Source organism: Falco peregrinus, chromosome 5, assembly GCF_023634155.1.
Source record: "Falco peregrinus isolate bFalPer1 chromosome 5, bFalPer1.pri, whole genome shotgun sequence".
In the NCBI taxonomy this organism is placed as follows: domain Eukaryota; kingdom Metazoa; phylum Chordata; class Aves; order Falconiformes; family Falconidae; genus Falco; species Falco peregrinus.
The window spans coordinates 85,432,642-85,449,509 of record NC_073725.1 but is presented as its reverse complement, the minus strand read 5'-3'; the positions used below and the strand labels follow the sequence as shown (position 1 = coordinate 85,449,509).

At 35.0% G+C, this 16,868-nt stretch overlaps 1 protein-coding gene across 4 annotated transcripts in view; it reads right to left on the bottom strand.

The window, feature by feature from the left end:
• SDK1 (sidekick cell adhesion molecule 1) overlaps window positions 1–16,868 on the bottom strand; it is a 412,484-nt gene that overhangs the window by 296,422 nt on the left and 99,194 nt on the right. The window lies entirely within an intron of this gene.

Below are 16,868 nucleotides of genomic sequence, written 5' to 3'. Positions count from 1 at the left end.
TTACTTATATTAAAGTGCCCACTCAGACAAGCTTCTCTCCATGTTTACTGTTTACACATACGAGAATTTCATCATTGCCTACTGCAGCATGCAGTGAACACCACTACTGGCTTTCTTTTGCCTCTTCTCTGTGAGGATTAAATCCACTCAAAGCTTTTTTTTATTATTATTTCTTGAATAGAAACCAGAAGAGTAATCTTGGATAGAAATGATTATCACAGCAGGAAAAATCTCAAGGTAAATGAAGAATTTTGATAGGAAAAAAATAGTTTAGAAGAAAACAACTCACAAAACCAGAGGATGAACGTGGTTTTCAACATTATTGCCAACCAAAATGTGTTAAATTATATTACCTGAAACAACTAACGGATTTTGAATTGGGGTACTTCAATATTGTTCAAGGGTCACATGTAGTCTCAAACTCTTGTTCTCCCATGGATCACAAATGCTCAAAATACTCCAAGCAACAACAATCTCGACTGGTAAATTGCGAAAGCCTCACACAAACACAGACTACAAGTCTACACCTGCTGGAGATGCACCCCTTGTCACCTCTAGGAGATGAAGGCTTTCACACCTCAGGCATCAAATTTCTACTTGTAACTATGCAGGAATTACAGATTTAATCTTAGATGTTTACAAATACCTTCTATAATCAAAGTTAACATGTTTACATATATATGTAAAATACACAAGTTACATTCAAAAGCAGAGAGTTAATGTAAAATATGAAATCATATATAATAGGTAGATGTTACCGCACTCTGCTTTTTAGGAGTGCAGTGTGTGCGTCTGTCTGTATTTTATATATAAAATATAAAATAAATGAGGAAAAAAAAATACACAAATGTTGTCCAGTGCAACTAACTGTTCAGTTAAATTTCTTTTCTTAAAAAAAAATATTTTAGATCAAGCTCAGGTATTTTTATACTTGCTGTTTAAAGTGTTTAAGCTATCTTTTACGGTTTATGGGGAAGTGATCTCATGTACTATTCAAAGCTGTCTGAATTTTTTAAATCCACAGGTCACATACTGTAATCTTTTATAGTTGATAGTCACCGGACACCAACCACACATGTTAGGGAAGAAGGAGCTCAAGGCAAGGGGTGGCAGTGGCTATCCAGGTGCCCTACTGTTCCACTGATGGGATGGCATTGAGTATATGGCAACATCAACCTCTCTAAGCCCTTATCTTTTGCTTGCCTCTTATCAGGGAATTTTTATTACCTAGCAGGCCAGTGGCAACCCAGACTCATTATCAGCCTAATCATACAGTCCCAGGGTAGCAGCTGTGCTCCAGCTGAGTGTGGTCAAGGAGTCACAGGCTGACTGTTGCCAAATTATTTGCTGCAATTGGCTATAAAGTTGAACATCAGCTGCATGACCATTTGATGATTTGTACTGACAAATTGTCTGCCTAGTTTTTAGAATTTAACTTCAGAAACATGTAGTTAATTCTGCAGGGGGAAAAAAGCACGTCATCTTAAAGCAATACTTACAAACTATTAGACAAAATCTAAACAAACAAAGTTAAAAAATGTATTTTGAGATAATACCTTTTTCTGATTTGTAGCATTTTAAATGATTTTATTTTTGAAACAAATTGATTAATGGCTAGTGCAAAACAATATTTTCTTTACATTGGATATACAGGAAGCTATGACAATTCAACATGCGAGAAAATAGGAACAGTTCCAAACTTGCAGATAGTCCCAGGCAAACTAAAGATGGTTTTTGCACTTCTTTATTACCTGACCGAGATTATATTCTGCAAAGCTTCTTTTGTGGTTTTAATGACTGCGAACATTGTGAAGAAGTATTATCTCAGTTCCCGTTTTGTCCTAACCACTAAAATCACTGTTATTTTAAACTTTTAATACAGAAAATTTGAAGTCAGAATTAGACAAAGTTAGTGTGAAATACAGTTATTTTACCCAGAGCAAAAAGCAATTTTTTGCAAAGATATTTCTAAGCAGGTGAGGAAATGATAAATCCTTTCAGAGGCTTCACATGCATTTTGGAGAGACTCCCAAAGGAGTTATGAGACAGACATTCCACCCTTGCAAGATTAACGGTGTTGGGCTTCCTCTGGAGATGAAAAGGCAGTGGCGGGGAGTTGTGCTGCTATTTAGGGGAAAAGGTTGTAACAGAGTCCAACTGGTAAATTGAAATGATTAGGGACAAGTTTCCTGAAAACAATGACATTTACCTGCAAGTATATAGAGGCTCATGAAATGAGCATGTTAAACTATTTCTTCCTGAAGAAAGTTGAGCCATTCAGGGAGATTACAGTGAAGCTGGTACCTGCATTATAAACCTCCACCCAAGTAAATGGCTGATCCTGTTTTTTACTGATTTAAAGACACATGCAGCATAACTCCTCCATTATTTCACTCTGAATTATCCACTTACTCCTTCTAACTTACATCTTTCCAAGAAAAAAAGTATTTATTTGAAAGACAAAGACTGCTGCCCACAAGTCTGTCATTCAGCCCTATGTTTCCCTCCTCAAATATTCCAAACCCAGTGATGCTGCAACCCACTCAGAGCTATCTCCCATTTAAAGTATCACAATCAGGCTGGCATTATGTGAAAATGATTCTCAAAACTCAATCCAATTCTGGTAGAAGCTAAAATTTAATAGACCTACAGGAATATTTTTATAAAGAATATAGCATGCTTTATAAATTACCCTAGCTCTCTGGAAGATTTACTTAAAAACCTTGAAGTAATTTTATCTTCTAATCTTTTATTCCTGACTTTCTCATCAATCACATGCCAACAGTTTATCAAATTCAATTATGTAATCAGAGCTCACTAAATATTCACTGAAAGCAGAAATGAAAATAAAATACTGAGCAAAGATTCCATGAAGAGAGGTAGCAGTAAAGCTATGATGACTTTGGCATTTCTGCTGCACGGTGCTGCTCACACCTCAGATGCATGAATGAAAGAGTGCTGCACCCAAATATTTGCATCTTCAAGTTGTAATGGAAAGCAGAATTTTAAACTGGATCTACAAGGACAAGTTTGGTTGCTGTAGAGCATCCCAGAGAAACAGGAAAATTGGCAGGAAAAATGAAAGCCATCTCAGAAAGTAAATTGTAGGAAAGCAATAACTAGGTAAGAGATGGAAGATACAAGGGGATCATTTAATAGGTATGAGATACTTGCACGTCATTAATTAAACACAGGAAGGGCCGCATCTCCATTTTTATTGTCTTGAGAGATGGAACAAAAAGCTAATAAAAAGCCTGAGTCCTAGAAACAGGAATAATAAAATACTGGAATTAATATTCTTAGCTAAAATAGTTTTTTGCCTACAAAAGCCAAAACCAAAACAAAAACAAGCATTCATGCTATAGGCTGTTGCTTTCTTCTAAATGCTAAATGTGTTAATACTTCCAGCCTCTCTGGCTCTTCAGCTATGCTGATTTAAAAATAAAAATAGTAATAATAATAAAATTATCTGAGTTGCAGGGAGGAGTGAAAGGACAAGGTGTCAATCTGCTGGCACAAATATACCTCTTTTACAAATTTTCATTAAGTCTGCTTACTAAATTTGCTAACATCCTGACCAATATCCTTAAAAGGATGGTGCAGATAGATTTTTGTGTCAATCCCAAGAAAAAATAGGATTGAATATGCCAAAATTATCCGGAAATTTGCTCCAAAATATGTCTGCCTTGCTATTGTGCATCATTGAATTGCAACAGTTCCATTATGCTGCCAGGTTAGCCTGTCTGTTCTGTTTCTTTGGCACATGCAGAGTTTAGATAGATTTTTTTCCTCAAAATAATAGTTTCAGGACCTAATTCAACAATGCCTGTACACTTTTGTTTGATTAATGCTGACATTTAAATGCAAAAATGGTGCTGTATGCGATTGTTGCCTACTCTGGGCTTCTCCCTAGCCCTAGCAGATGAGATGCATCACAAAAAGCCAAGAGCTTGCTCATACTGTATTCTCCCTGAAAATCATGTTCCAGCACAAACTTACACATACAGCCTGGAAGAGGAGAAGGCAGCCTGACTGCAGAGATTTGTACTGAATGGAATGAAAACAAAAATTCCAAATGCTACTCATTAGTTAACCAAGGTATCTAATCTCATAAGGATGGTATAAGTGAACATGACTTCAGAAACTGAGGAGAGTACCATCTCAGGGAGCCCAAACATACCCTCTAATAAACACATTAACAAAGTTTGGCTAATCATTCTTAGCCCTCTTACAGCTTCTATGTGTAAAATACATAAAGCAAATCAGATTAAATAGATCTTTCAGTCACTACAGGGTGCTACAAAATATTGAAAGTAGTCTTGCAGGCCTATAACTCAGGAATTCATATATTTTAATTAAAGATACAATTTGATCTTAAAGACCCCTATATTACTGAGAAAAGGAAAGTTACCATACTCCAGTGAAATACCCCATTCACCTGCATCAGTAAAAAATGTCACAACTACCCTGTTAAAATTTCAGCATTTTTTTCTCCAGAAATTTTTGATACCAACAGCTAGAGGTAAAATCACATGCCCACATCTTGAGAAAATGGGTTACTGTAGTCCTAAACACACTCAGAGGAAGAATAATGTAGTGAGTGCCAGGAACAGGTTAAGAGATCCCCACTGCCATTGCTATTTGTCTTTGTTATGTATCTCTACTTTTAAAGTCATTTTTAGGTGAGCCAATATTGAATATTAAAAGCAGATTAACCTGTTCATAAATCAGCAAGTCAGAGCAAATACAGCTGAATCACTAACAAATGTCACTTGAGCAGCTGTCTTTCCATCACTCAGTTCACCCAAAAGATATGATAATGAAAATAGATTTGACTGAGATACATTTTTTCAATGAACCCAAACAGAAATACTGTTGGTTTATTAAAAAACCACACCTTTACTGATTCTAACTTATTAGTCCCTAGTTAAAGCATGATGCACATCACCCTTTCTTCATATGCATGTCTAAAGCAACAATCAACTGACACAGAAAAATAAAGAACAGAGTATCTCTGAGGAATTTTCCAGGAAAATGAGAGTAGACACATAAATTACATAGAGAGGCTGAATGATCAGCCCAGACAAGTGACAATATATAAATTCTTTTGCTCTCACTGTTTGTAGGGAAAAGGGATGTGAGCCATCTTCAGGTAGGTTAATGAAAACTGCCACAAAAAAAGAGTATTTAAAAGATTTGTCTAGGGGATTGAATGCATAATACAAAAGTATAGCTAAATTAAAAAGGAAATTAGGAAACACAAACTACAGACAGGAAGAATCTTTTCAGTAACCTAGAGAAAGTAGGTACAACTATGGACAGCAGAATCCCATCAAGAACAGATTAAAATTCAGCCGTGTCATTCATAGACTGATGCTTTAGAGCGCATACAGTTGTGTATGAGCTGCTCTGGGCTGATTGACAGCTGATAACTGCAACCTTCTGGGGAATCAGGACTGTTTTCTTCTTATTCCCAACTTGGATATGGAGAAGATTTTTTGCCTTTTTCCTTTTCGAAAGGACCTTTTAATCTTATTATCTTAGTTCCTGATACACATGCATACATGTGCTAGCTCTGGATGCAACTTGTATTCTCTTGTGGAAATGAACTTCAACAGCTTATATGGCACAAGAGTTTGGAATTATTACATAGTAAATCTTGTGAAATGTACCAGGAAGTTAGATTGAGCTCAGATATATTTGAATCAATCTTCTTTTGAACTCAAACCTTCTAAAATGCATTGGTGAGATGCTATGGAAGTTAGTGTATGATCTATTCATAAACTGTCAACAATGTCAAACATACATTAGAGCATTCAGTCACTTTAACTGTATTGATTTGCAGGAAGGCTATTCTACCCGAAATATTGGATGTTTGAGATTCAAATTTTCTTGGTTAGAAGTGTGACATAAATCATCAAGTACAACAATTAAATTTAAATTGCATTTTACTACCTCATTCTAAGCCTAGATTTGAAAGGACTGATGCATCACAGTGAATATTTCATTAAAACATCAGGTTATTTTTCAAATATACTGCCGTAGTTAACAATTTTCACACAATGGTATAAAGCATTCCCTTAAAGTGCATTTCCCGAAATTTTATCAGAGACGATATCTGCTTTTATATTGGAATAGTTCTGAAGCAACTGTATTTAAATCAGTCTTTCTTCCTCAATTTCATAACTCAAGTAAATGAGCCCATGCTACCCAGTTCTGTCCTCTTCTAGATAAGAAAGATAACCTGCTTGTTGGATACCTCTACTATAATCTCTAAATGCAAATACAGTATCAGCTGAGGTTGATGGATAGTGCTTTTAAAGGCTTAATTGGGGATGGAATTAAATTCTTCTAGGACTCAGCAAGTTCTGTGAGGAAACCTACATATTTTTAGAATAAGTGACATTTATTTCTTTTAAATGCACAGTCACTGGGAGACAAGATTTCAACGGGTAACGTTTTTAGCCTTGAATAGGTCAAATGACTAATTGGCAAGTTAGTTATTGGGTAATTGCCAATCACATATTTGATTTGGATGGAAGAAATATTGAACTTAAGATTGCATACCTGTTGAATGCTATCCCAAGAGGAAGACTAAACATTCTTTAATGTATAGAGATGATTAGCTTTCAAAAATCCAATACAACAGGAGTCCCATGTGGCAGGAATGAGTGTTTCACACTGACAGTTAAGTAGATTTAATTAACAATTCTTTTCTTTTTTTTTAATTGAAGCATCAGTTCGCTATTTCAGAATTACCTAAATGGCACTGCAGATTACATTTTGCTTGTAAGCTGCTCATTCCTTGATGTTAACAGATCGCCTTTTCCCAAAAAATTGCCTAATACATAGTATTTAAAAGAACAAGCATCACAATTCATTCTCTTCTACAATTCTAAGATACGAACCATGAAATGACTTGTTGCAGGAAAACCTGTTTTAGTATTTCTTAACTTTGTTTTAAGGCACAAACATTTCCTGTTCTCTCTCTCAACCTTCTTCCATTTTTCCCTAGTTTTATATGAACCACAAAAACTTATTTTCATGCTATGCTGAGACAAGACAACAGAAAAAAAGCTAGAGCACTTTTTTTTGATAGAAAAGAAAATCTTACTATCACCAGTTGCTTAAAAGCCCTTAAACATAACCTATTCTTTGCATTCATAAAATCTGCTTCACTCTGCCACCTATTTAAAGACCATCCTTTCAATCACTACAGGATCATTCTTGAGGAAGAATTCCCTTTTGAGAAAAGATTTCTTAAGTTTTGGAAACACTCAAACCAGAACCAACAGGAGGAGGGCCCATGGAAGCACAGAAGAGTTTTTACAGGACCTGGATTCTGGCAGAAAAAAAAACCCCCACGGTGGTTGGTAACATCACTCCCTTTAAAATTCAACATAAAACTCTCTTGGTTATCCCCAAAATACACTGAGAAAGACTTTACCACATGCAATTCTATCATTGTTTTCTTAAAATTGATTTCTTTAACAGACCAGCCGAGGGAAAAAAAAAAAAAAAAAGTCTGTATCATTTTAACTGAGCCTCAAGCAGCTCCTGATGCATTAACCTCAAGTCCCACTAAGGTTTCCTTTTCCCATTTAATTTCTACACTTCATGTTTTAGTTTCATTTTCTGACCTCCTGTAATATTTCAGTTGAGTCAGGGCAAAAAAAAAATTGGTTTGTTGTATATCAGAAGGCAATCACAACTCAGTTTCATGAATTCATGGAATATCTGCTGTAAGGTTAAAAATCAAGAAGCTACAGGTGATGTTATTAAGTTATGTTTAGCATATTTCATCCTCGAAAAAGGCTGCAAAATTATTTTTGGAAATATTCATGAGAGGATATCTTAAAGTTAGAAATGTAATGAGAGAAAAAGGCACGGTAGCATACAAAGTGGATGAATAAAAGAGACCCCATTAACTACCAAAACCAAAATAAAACCTCACAAGAAACCTACAACCTCACTGAGTTGAATTTGGTATCAAAGCATAACCTCCATGCTTTTTATATTCTCTTCATATCTAGTGATGTTTACAGAGACTTGCAGAGCTCTCAAGGAAATAAGTTGTTACTGCTTAAACCTCGGCACGCAGCAGGTGGAAGGCAAAACTGCCTTACAAAAGAGAATCCAAATATAGCAGGATTTCCTTCATTATTTTAACGGCAAAGGAAGCTACTGTTGCTACTGCATAATCTGCAACCTCCACCTACTGCAGGGGCAATCTGATCACACTGGTATCTATCCATCTATATATGTATGTATATATATACACTAAATATTCCAGTTGACACCAGGATGAAGGCAGGATGAAACCCTACAGAACATTTAACAGAACAGAAAAGATGAAAACATAAATGTGCTTTCCACAGGTTCATCCTTGGTATACAAGGAGTTCTCAGTTGGTTATTCTGTAGAAGACACATTAAAGCAAAAGTGTAAACAGCTGATGAGTGTCTGGAAGTACCAGAACAGAAACACAAATTCAGCAGGAAGAAACAGTGCTGCCAGACTTGAAAGCCACGTAAGGCCACCTATTTATTATTTCAAGGAGAGAATTACTTCTAAATAGCAAAGCAGCTATGAATATCCATAGAAAATACAAACACATATCTCTTTTGATGAAGGGGACTAAAGAGGAAATGATTCATGCACAAACCTTTGTTAAAAAACAATACCCACTCCTTACTGCTATTGTTATTTTGTTTATGAGTAACTTGTAATTTTCTTTTTGTGCCCTTTAAACTTGAAAATGTAAATAGGTTTATAAATTGGATAAGGCCTGCCCCAGCAAACTCAATTCAAAGGATCTCAATGGTGCTACTGAATTCAAGGGTGGTAAGCATGCAGCCATACACTAGACTGAACAGAGACAGGATTGTTCCTATCCTTATGTGATGCTGAATTAGAACAAAACCACAATCAAAGCACAGTCAAAAGTTCACAGAACTCAATTGAAATATTCCCATCATCTTAAGCAAACTCTGCAACCAGCACCTGGTTAGTGCTTGAGCCAGAAACAGAAGCACAAAGTGATCCCTGCAGACGTCTCCAAGTATCTAATTGCGCAACTTGTGTAGACAACTGGTAATTCACTGTGTGTGCAAACAGGGCAATACACCTTTGCTTACTTTCAGGTAGAAGAGCAGGCACCAATTAAGGGCCAGATCAAAGGCTCTTTGAAAACCTGACATAAATTGGTTACCTTAATTTCCCCAATATCGTCACTTATTTCTGCGTCTTTCACACTAAACCCTTTCAGAACGACCCAAGTGGAATTCTTTTACTACCTCAGGAATAATACGCTTATCTAGAGACTATAGAATTATTGTCAACAATACTGACAAAACACATAATGTATTTCTTCTTGTCAGAATTGGAAGAAACATATCATTGTTCTTGAAAACGTAACTTTAGCTTGACATATCTGAAGGCAAAAAAAAGGAGTTTGTTTATTAATGTGGGTATTTTGTTTAATTTTCTGTGGGTTATAAATAAGCAGCAAGTTAATACTGTGTTCAGCTTTTGACAGTTCTAATGTTAATTACATGTACTGGATTTTATAAATCAATACTTCTTACATAAAGTGTTATTTAACTTGCCAAGTGCAGCAATAGATCAATGCATTTACTGTTCTTGCTAACATTGATGGATGACATACATCAAAAGGATATGTAAAGGAAAAATAAAAGATATATTTGTAAGTCAGACAGGGTTAAAACCCCAGTTAGGCAGAGAGAGGACTTAAAAGAGTGTTTTGAAAATAACACCATTAACTATAATAAAGCTTCAGAGGTTTTCTTCTTGTTCTGTTTTTTTGTGGTTTGGGGGTCTTTTTTTGAGGTTTTTTTGTTGTGTGGGTTTGTTGGTTTTTTTCTCTTTTAATTCACTTTTAATACCAAAGCCTGGAGCTATCGTAAGTCGACTGTCCTGCACACAGGACTGTTACATTAACTCTATGTATCCTATAGGATGTAGGAGCAATGAATTTTAACTCTAAAACTTTAAGCATATTTTTACTAAAATACCATATGCCTACGTTCAGCACACAGTACTTCTACCTAAACATGCAACTAGGTGATTAAAGAAAAAAAAAGCATAGTTGATAACAGCTTTAGTATTTGCAAACATGCTATAGTTAATGTGCTTGAAATTTTAAAGGCTGTACAAGCAAGATTTGGATCATAAATGAATTTCGAAGATTGCATTCACTGCACTATGAACTGTAATAAAAGAAACACTCATTTAAAAATCATTCTAAGAGCTAGTACTAATGCACCCAAACAACCTGAAGGGATATAGAGCTCACAGCGTTAGTAATATTCATTATTTATATGTGCTATTTATAAAGAAAGCATTAAGTATGCTAAAATTAGGAAATTCCAAAGAACTGAAAGCGCTTACTAGTAGCAAATCAATAAAGTATTGGTTAAAAAACATTATCAGAAGCATGCATATATATACTATGTATAATTATGTACTGAAATAGAAGGGAAAACTGCTTTCCTTCTAGCATGGATAGATTTCTCAAGACAGAGGTAATAACTACACAACATGTTCTGTCCCGACCACAGAACAGACAAAAAAAAAGTCCTTTTACATAAAAAAATATCACCAGGAAGAGCTTTTTAAAGTTACAAAAGGTTAAGGAATGTAAACTCGAACAAATATTATCCTTTGGCAGTAATTAATGTAATCATTATATTTTAGTGCAATTTATATGACTAGAAAATAAAGACACCTCTGTGTTGTATTACCAAAACATTAAATTAAAGATATATAGCCTCTGCTTCGTAGGCTTTAGTACACTGGACAAGGAGTCATGAGACACAGCAAGTAATGACTACCACTTAATAGTCGTATTAGCATGTTTATAAAACAATTATCCAAAAGGAATAACTGAAAAAGAGTGGCAAGTCAAATAAAAAAATACCATTTATAAACTTTCCCTCAAACCTGCTTGGAAAAAGATGGAATTCTATTTAACCAAAATTTTAAAAGCAAAAAAAATATGAACCCACTTAGTCTAGTAGCTAAGGCATGTCTTGGAGGACAGCGTAGTACCTTTAGTGAGGCTGCTGATTGATGCAAGAAAACTCAGGAGACTGTCTTCAGAGTCTGCATATTTTTTTCTCAATCAGACAAAAGACTTCTGTTCATAAAAAATCATTCCTCTAAATTGTTAAAAGGAGTATGGGTATAAGAGAGAAAGTGGATCAACTACTTTAGGTAAAGCTTGGGTTTGTAAATTCGGTATAATTTTGTGCAAGCCCGCAGTTACCTTAAAGAGATGAGAAAATACTATCCAAGTGAAATGTGGGATTTCTGCACATGTAACCTTTCTGTCCAGCTTTAAACTGTGAATCAGAAGACAGGAAGATTCCATGAATGACAGGACAAGAAATATAACACAGAACACTTACTTTCAGAAAGAACACATAAGCTTAGTCCCATCTCACTGGTTTATAATATACAAATTGTTGAAGAAAAACACCACCACATTCCTACAATATACTTACTATACTCTATGATAATCCTACTCTCATGCAATCTGACTCAGAAGCACCTGATCATTTCTGCTGGAGCCTAATCAAATAAATACAGATAGTCTTGCTAAATCCTGCTTAGAAGCATTAAACAAATGAAGAGCAAACGTCAAGTGTCCGCTTTGAACCCAGACAACCTGACAATAATGAAGATGTATATTCAAAAGGAATATGGAATAAGTCTGACCCTCAATTCATGAGAACTCCTGTACCCTGTAAGAGCTATGCCCTGGGTGGGTTTACAAGTTCTATAAAATTTCTCACTGGGGGAAACAATCTGCTGACTTAATTCTCTGCAGGATTTCACAAGTCCCTGCAGTCATCTGTTTCTGCTGTATACATTCACATACATCATCAAGCTGACAACTTAGAAACTGGACCAGATGGATGTATAACCCAAAACTGTGTTGTTTGTTAAATCTAAAAGCTATTAATCAAAATAATTTCCTTTATTAAAATCTGTGAGAGAAGGGGACAAATATAGCTGATGTATTACACATATTTACCAGGAGTGCATCACAGGACAATACAGACAAGTTATTTTCAACAGGCTCCACCAGAGAAAAATGCTGATAGCAGAAATGTTCTTCCTAAAAAAAGCAGATTATTGCAGGACAAAGAAAGCAGGAAAGGACATCCTAAATGCTTTCCTAGAATAGATAAGGCATGTTATTCTTTTTTCCCCAGAGGAAATAATTACATTCTCTGAAAGGACTGGCAACTTCAAGTTATTTTTAAACAAAGAGCAGTTCTTTGTCCAATGTGAGCACTACCTTGTTTAAGGAAAGCAATGGGTGAGACTAGATCAACAAAGTTAGCTTCACATTTCTCCGGACACTTAATGCCAACCCAGCTGGAAAACAGCCCGGACTATATGAGGTTTAAGATTCACAAATAAAACTTACTGCTTTCCTCTTTTAACTTTGCATTTCCTCACATATCTAGATATAGGACTAAAAAATATCAATGTATACTTCCTGCTTTTCCACTCTAAAGCTTTACAGTAAAATCATTTATCTAAAGTGCATACGAAAACATTCCAGTTCTAACAACAGAAAAAAAACCAGTACAAAGTACAGAAACAGAGTCCTCTAGAAATACCTGGAAGATGGTTTCTTGAATATCAAAAGGGGATTTACAAAAGAAAAGACTGTAGCTATTTGCTTTACAGACCAAAACAGAGAATTTTACAGATAACTTATTTTGGAGGAAGTCACTGAACCAGAGCATGGCTGTAATCTTTTAGTGATACTCTGATATATTACTGCAAACAAAACTGATTTTGCAAGTTTTGACTGTGAGGTAGAACGCACCTAGTCTGGAGCAGCAGAAATTAAAGTCATCCCAGTAAGCGAAGTTAGAGGGCAGGCTCCTGAGCACTGCCATTCTTTTATTCCTGTCATGGTGTGAGTAAAAGGGAAATGTGCATGTAATATACCTGTTCTTATTCTTAAAGGAATTAGAAAAATTCCTGAATTGCAAAAAAGAAGGGAACAGAAAGAAATTATGTCGGCCTAAACATCATTTAACTTTCTGTGGACTATTCCAAACACCCTATGGTTATTTTTTAAGGGGTTATCACATAAATACTCCTATTCATACATTTTTCTCAATCAGAGCTTTCATTGATGTAATTTATGAAAATGTCTTTACTAACAGAGATTTCAGAAGGCTTGTTTATAGAGTAGATCTTCTGAAATACATGCTCAGCCAGAAACTCTGTCTGACTTAAAAGTAAATAGGCTGAAATGCTAGCACATTATTACTGGCTCATTAAGAAGCAAATTAGTTGTTTTTGTTTAGCAATACTCAACAGGTACTTATTTTGACACTGTTTTAATGTGAAAACACATTAACATGTTCCATAGTTACGAGAAACATTTATTACACAAAGGCCAATCCAGCAGTCTCACAACAAAAAATGATAATTTCTCATTTAAAGTAACATACATTAAATTACATAACACACTTCTTTACACGTGTTTATTGACAATCCATTGTATTTGACAAAAACTGATGATTTCTATCCTTCTGCTTCATATGTACCTCAAATACAATTTATTATAAAATTAATAAAAATGGTATACATAACAAAAAGCACCACTAGAGTTGACCTCTGCATATGCAACCAAATCAGGAAAACTGCATATGAAAAGTTCAACAATCTCTATTATATCTCTTCAGTATGTACAGAAAATAAGTCAAATTAATAAACAGTCAGCCTAAATTAGCGTTAGTATTTATTTAGTTTAGACTTTTGGCCTTTAGTTTGTATCAGCTGAGAAGTAAACAGAAAGAGAGCAATAATGGCAAATAAAACAATGAAACGGTAAAAAAAAATAGCATGATGACAGATTAAAATATATTGTTCTAGTTGGGAGTCAATAGGGCAAGTGCTTTATAAAAATTATGTTTTCCTTTGACAAAATCAGTATGATACTTGCTGGTACAAGCAACAAAAAAAAAAACCTCCCATAAAACACTTCCGACTTTGCTTTCCATTTTAATGGCTGCAGGCAAAATTCAGAATACATTTGTCAAGTTGATATTATCAACACAACAGGGGCATGCCTGACTTGTTCTACATTTGTTCTGAAAGTTCACTTTTAGAGGCCATCAGCCAAGAAAGGAGAACACAGGAAACCAAAATCCTTCATGCCAAGCAGACATATATACCTTCAAATTTTTAAGAGAATTTTCAGTAAATATTTTCACATAATACTCTGCAAGGCATCAATCACATTCACTTTAACATTAAAGACCAACCAATCTGAAAATTAAAGGTGATTCACACTCTCTCTTTGCCCAGTTTAATGAGACATCCTAGTCTGATCTGTGACAACTAGTGCCAACATCTTTAACTTTTTTCCTGACATCTCAAATTGATTTCAAAGACAGACATTTGAGACGTCAAGAATACTACAGAAAAGGACATAAGAAAAGCAGTGTAAAAGAGAAAATCCAAGGTATAGTCTTACCTCTTAGCTTCCCCCCCCCCCCCGCCCCTTGGTACTTAAAAATCATCTGCATCATTAAGCATCTGAAAGAAGATTCCATTAAAAATTCCTAATGTATCTGAACCTTAGTCCTGCCTTTGAAATGAATACCAGCCAACTATATTAAAAACAATTCTTTGGTGTTATACATCGTTTATGTTCTATTTTTGTTCTCTTTGATAATACCTGGACAAGGTTTTTTCACCTACTTAGTGAAAGCCGATTCTTTCGTGAAAATACATGCCCTTATGCATGTGTTTTTTTCTGTTTCAATTTCTTAGACGACTTCTATTTCAGACTAAAATTCGAAGACAACCAATATATTACAGAGATCAAAGAAACAATTGTTTGAATTATGTAATTCTATGACTTGCCCATAAATTGAATGAATGCATGGTGAGTTGACCTAACTGATAAAAACAATATTCATTAAATTATTTAAATGTCAAAAAAGCGCCCAGCTTCTTATTAATCATACTGGCTGAAAATGCAATGAACTCTGTGCTCTACATTAAGAACTGCTACTATTAACAGTTACAATATAGACCATTGTAACAGGAATTACCATATCATTTAATGGATTTCAAGGATAACTTAGAATGGGTTTGGGCTGCTTATTTTTAATGAGGGCACAATGATATTAGGGCAAGAAGCTTCACTTTGGCACCAATACAATGCTTGTAAGAGAGGGATTTCAACAGCTGTCCTATACAGATGGTTGCTTTTACTTACAAAGCTTTCAACTGAAGAAAGATTAAATCTATGGATGAGGGACCTTTACCTTGCTGCTTTGCTTGCATAGTTGGCAGAGAAAAAATAGCTAAGATAGATTATAATAAATGTCTTGTTTATATTATGCACACAGTATTTTTTAAATGTACAAAACACATTGTTTATTTTATTTCAGCAGCATGTGGCTTCCACTGAGCCCCCTGGTATTCTTCTAAAAAAAAATAAGAAATTTCAGCTTTCCTGAATTCCCATCACAATGTCCAGTATTTAAAAAAAAAAAAAAAAATCGGAAAACCCAAACAAATACAAATTACACAGAGGAGAAGAATCTGCATCGAAGTCAGAAGTTACAAGTATAAAAGCAGAATGCCACACATTGCATGACTAACGCCATATGACTTTGTTCCAAGGTAATTAATCCTATTTTTCATTGGAAGTTAAAAGTCTTGAAAGAGTCATTCCTGGGAAAAATGGTGGTTTTCTTTAAAACAAGGCATAATAACGAAGGATTTTATTGGCTGTGTGGACATAACCTTAGCAAGCAGTAATAACCACTATTCAGTGAAAATGTATTTGTATAAAGTTCACGAAACTGAGAAACTACTGTGCAATTCTGACCTAAATGATTCATTTTTGAAAGCCAGTCTCCATACTGACTTTTTAAAGATCTTGGTGAATTCCTTGGGTTACTACATCTGTTTACTTGAAATTGTTGTCTGATAATAGCTGTTCACATGTCACAAGAATATCTGCATCAATAGAGAGGGGCTTTTGAGCCTTAAAATTGGATATCAATATACTAGATAAAGGAACTACAAAATCCATGGCAGCTATTGCACAATTTCCAGCCTTTTACTTTTAATGAGTTCTTCTAGTGCACACCATGGTTCAAAGGAAATATTACTTAATTCTATTCTGGCAGCCAATAATTCTATTTGGAAGCCAAAATGGAAGGAACCTGTGGACTTCTGAAGGTTGTACAAGAGAATTTGAGAGCTCTAAATTCTCTCAAGAGATTTAAACCTGAAAATGATCTTTTATCAACTGCATTTATAAGAGAAACACCTTTTTATAAAGAGAAGTGAAACAATAAAACACCACTGAAGCACAAGAAACAATATTCTGGAACTCAGGGAAGTTGAGTTACCTCTGTTTTCTTCAAAATTATAAATTTGCTGGAAACTCAAAATCATATGTTCCTCATCTTCTTACAGTAAACAAGTATAAAAGGTACCCAAAAAGCAGAAAGGGAGAAAAGAGCAAAAGTTTTGAAATACAGTGTATTTCTCTCAACGGTTCAAGATACTGGCACGACTGATCTTTGAAACAAGGTAGGCACGCTAGCAATTTCTTATAATTTATGATTACATTTCACATGAGTAGATTATAGATCAATTGTTTTCACAGTAACAATTGCAAGAGGCCACATACTAGCTCCTCCTTTTTTAAAAACACACCAGGAGGACTCAGTTTGCAGCATCAGCCTATTGACAAATGATTTTTGAAAATGTAACAAGTTATGGTTACGTCTTTGTGTGTATCTTCCCCTCCCCTTCACCCCTCAGGGGAACGCAACTCACTTCAGGAT